This window comes from Carassius carassius, chromosome 44 (genome assembly GCF_963082965.1).
Source record: "Carassius carassius chromosome 44, fCarCar2.1, whole genome shotgun sequence".
Lineage (NCBI taxonomy): Eukaryota > Metazoa > Chordata > Actinopteri > Cypriniformes > Cyprinidae > Carassius > Carassius carassius.
The window spans coordinates 25793350-25797698 of record NC_081798.1 but is presented as its reverse complement, the minus strand read 5'-3'; the positions used below and the strand labels follow the sequence as shown (position 1 = coordinate 25797698).

At 38.0% G+C, this 4349-nt stretch overlaps 1 protein-coding gene across 1 annotated transcript in view; it reads right to left on the bottom strand.

Moving 5' to 3' along the window:
* rpl29 (ribosomal protein L29) overlaps positions 1–411 on the bottom strand; it is a 49835-nt gene extending 49424 nt beyond the window's left edge. The window contains exon 1 of the mRNA XM_059537343.1: positions 406–411. The gene's annotated coding sequence lies outside the window, so the exon portion shown is untranslated. The remainder of the gene's footprint in view (positions 1–405) is intronic.
* Between the last annotated feature and the right edge of the window lie 3938 nt (positions 412–4349).

Genomic DNA, 4349 nt, shown 5'->3' with positions numbered 1-4349 from the left:
AAACAAACTACAACTTTAGAACTACTTTGTTGTTCGACCAATGCTTTCCGACTGGTGGCCTTCATCACGGTCATCATAAAACATAGTGCAAATATTAAGTTATTCTATAGCCCACAAGTGTTGCTGTTGTTTTAAAGGGTTAGCAAACCCAAACATATTAACCCTTTAACATCTTTTAACAAAACCTGCCCTGACAGAGCTGCATCTTCACATTATTATTATTTTCACTGAAATTTCTTTTTGTAAGCTGTAATGCGATTATAAATGTAAAACTTTACGGTCTTCCAATTGCGGTTCTTCAGTGCTTCTGGTTCAGCTTTTAAACATTTGTCACAATCGCTCTTTGCTGGTACAGTGAGCGATGTGATGAATCGCTTCATGTGCCTTTCCACCGCCTGCACCTCTGTCTGCTGCCAGGGTGTCTTCTTCTGGGAACTTTTACCTAAAAGTGGACAGAAAAAACAATTATAATGATATAGTGTGTGTGCTGGAATTCCAATCCGAAGTTCTGAATCCTATTATCAGTATTTATTAGGTCTGCCCCCTAATTTATTTTATTTTTTTATTTTTATTTAACCTTTATTTAACCAGAAAAAGCTCTCGGAGATTAAAAATCTCTTTCACAGGAGTGTCCTGGTCAAAATGTGCAGCAGTACAATCAGTTCCATCACTGATGTTTATCTGTGATGGAACTGATTGTACTGCTGCACATTTAACTCTGCTGCACATTTAGCACATTTAAAGATGAGGAACGAGTGTCTGTAGTCTCAACAGAAATCCCCCCCCTCTTACACTTCCTCCTACAATGACGCAAAATGACGATTTTTGCGTCATTGTTGGAGGAAGTGTAAGAGGGGGGGGATTTCTGTTGAGACTACAGACACTCGTTCCTCATCTTTCCCAGGGGGCGGGAACTGCTCACGCTAGACCTATTACAGATCAGTGGGTGGGACTTTACTCTCTGAAACTGAAAGCAATATCCTCCATCTTGTTTGAAGCTAAGCTAACAGGCGCTGTGGAGACAGATGTGAAGTTATGACAATAGCGGAGGAGAGTGCTCAATATGATATAGAAGAGGATTTCGGAAGTTTGATGCTTGAATCAGGTGTTTGTGGCTACCTTTACAAGCCGCATTATAGCGAAGAGCAGCCGAGGCAGAAGAACTGCCTGCCGCGGACGAGGAGCCCGGACTGGCTCGAGTTAGGGCGGACTGGTGGCGCTGGTGATCTCACTATGCAACTACGAACCGCTACGAACACAGAGATAGAGTCCGTCTGCGGCAAAGAATTTCAACAATGACAATTTCTCCTGGACGAAATCTCTGAATCAGACGAGGACACGGACGTTTGTGTTGTGAACTATCCTAGTTTCACACCGCATGTTCTGACTGAACATCCAGGTACCATGCAATAATTCACCTTTTCGAAAGAAATACAAACGAGGAGTAATGCACTAATGAGTTCGCCAACTAACTAGACATTTTGTGTGAAATTAATTTCAAGCTCTGGTGGTAGCTAGCCTGGTAGACGGAAGAGTGATTTCGCTTTCTGGATTAGTGGGAGTGGCTTGCGGAGCTGTGCAATGTGGTGCATTGTGGGAGTTGTTGTCTTTCATATAAATGCGTCCTGAAGTTATTTTTTGTCTTTCCTCGGTCACGAAGGCACCAAATTCAAAATTTATTTTACATTTCGGCTACATATTTGACCCACTTTAAATAAAAAACAATGTTCAAATGGGTGGAATGACCCTTTAAAAACACTTAAAAGCAGTTGCATATTGTTAGATCAACTTCCATTTGCCGGATAACGGATTTGAAATGGTCTAGAGTCAGCAGATTTTCTCATTTTAATTTAGATTGGAGGAAATTCCAACCAAACGGCGCTGCATACATAAAAGACTTCTTACCTAGGAACAGAAGGAGTATAAAAGTTTTGCGAACGAAGAAAATAATTATTGGTAATTTTCTGTTGCATAAAACAACAAAGATAAGAAGACAACAACCCCAAGATGGCTTTGTAAATAATTAAGTACCAGTGCATCTTTCTTCTGATAGACAGAGAAGGCCAATCTACTCTGTCATACAAAGTGCAATGATGAGTTGAAGATTTACAATCTGATATGAACCTTAGAGCACCATGATAAACGGCATCTAAGGAAGAAAGAAGATAAGAAGGTGCAAACTGATATACAACATCACCGTAATCAAGGACAGGGAGAAAAGTAGCAGAGACTAATTTCTTTTTTACATTAAAAGAAAAGCAAAACTTGTTCCTGAAATAAAACTCAAGCTTGATTTTCAGTTTATTCTTCAGTTGAGTGATATGAGAGCTAAAAGATCCATCATCAACTATAATGCCTAGATATTTGTACACTTTTACTAATTCAATCACTGTACCTTGAAGGGTCTGAAGAGATACTAAATTATTTTCAAGTTTTTTTGAGTTGGAAAATAACATATACTTGGTTTTATCAGTATTCAGAACAAGTTTTAAACTGTGAAGCCTTGACTGAATAATATTAAAAGCTGACTGAAGCTTAGACATGGCTTGCTGTCCAGAGGAAGCGCTGCTATACACAACAGAATCATCAGCATAAAAATGAAAGTTGGCATCCTGAATGTCATAATCAAGGCTATTTATATAAATGGTGAATAAAAGGGGCCCCAGCACCGATCCTTGGGGAACACCTTTGGAAATCTCTAATAAATCAGATTGTTTACCTTCGGCTTGAACACACTGGGTTTTTCTGCTCAGATAGTTTTTAAACCAAGGAATAACGTAACTTGATAAACCAACAACCTTCAATCTGTGCAGCAATATTCCATGATCCACTGTATCGAAAGCCTTTGATAAATCAAAAAGCGAGGCACAAAATTCACCATTATCCATTGACCCTACAATATCATTTAAAACTTTCAAAATAGCCGTTGTAGTACTGTTTTTTGCGAAACCCTGATTGATTGATAGACAACACTTTGTTTGCATTCAAATAGGATGTCAACTGTTCACTAATAAGACTTTCTAATATCTTTGATAAAATGCAGAGCTTTGAGATTGGTCTGTAATTATTCTTTATAGTGGGATCCCCCCCTTTTAGTAAAGGAACAACAAATGCTGATTTCCAAATTTAAAATATTAAAAATATGAGTTAAAGCAGATATAATAAAATCTGCTGCCAGTTTCAGATACACAGGCTCCACACAATCAGGACCTGAAGATTTGTTTATGTCGAGCAAACTGAGTGCTTTGTAAACTACTCTTTTTTTCACTACTCTTAATTTGTTTAAATCTGAACTTTTCCTTTTCTATATGACTTTTTGCATTAATAAAATCAGAATCAGAGCCTGTAAAATTTAGTGATTCAAATAGAAGCCCAGAGGCAACAAAATGCTTATTAAAGCAATTGAGCATATGTTCTTTATCTGATACGCTAGTGGAATCCAATTTTATACATGAAGGAAAGCTAGACTTGTTTTTACTACCTGATATCAGTTTTATATTCTGCCAAAATTTCTTGGGATTATTTGAGTTAATAGTAGTATTTTCAATAAAATAATCAGCCTTTGCTTTTCTAATAGTGACTGTGCATTTATTCCGGAGCTGCCTAAAACGGATCCAATCGGAGCCAACATCAGAATGTCTAGCTTTTGCCCCAGCAACATCCCGCTCACGAATTAGAACAGAGAGGGCTTCTGAAAACCATGGATTATCCCTACCTTTAACACGGAATTTTTTAAAAGGTGCATGCCTGTTGATGATTGATAAGAATCCATCATAAAAGTATTTCCAGGCAGACTCAACATCGGGAATAAGAAAAATCCTGTCCCAATCATAGCGTGCTACATCAAAAAGAAAGACTTGCTCGTTAAAATGTTGTGTACATCGTCTAGTGATAATACGTGGTTTATGCTTGGGTAATTTGGTATCTCTGACTATGGCAACGATGCAGTGATCACTAACATCATTAGCATATACAGAGGCCAAAGAGTACTTGTGAGGCAAATTGCTAAAAATAAGATAAATTAATGTGGACTTTGTAATCCTTCAAGTTAGGTCTGGTAGGGGTCTCAACTAGCTGAAAGAGATTTAAAGAATCACAAATTGCTTTAAAACGATCAGATACAGACTGTAGCCAGTTCACATTAAAATCACAGAGAAGAACAAGCTCCTTATAGTTCAAAGAAGTCACCGAGTGCATCAGGGAGGAAATGGCATCAGTACTAGCTGATGGAGGTCTGTAGCAACCGACTACAGTAAGATGTAAAGTCTTGGAGTTGATAAGATTTAGGGCTAATAATTCATTCATTTTAACTACTGACTCAGAGAGCAACACAGCAACTTCAAAACTGT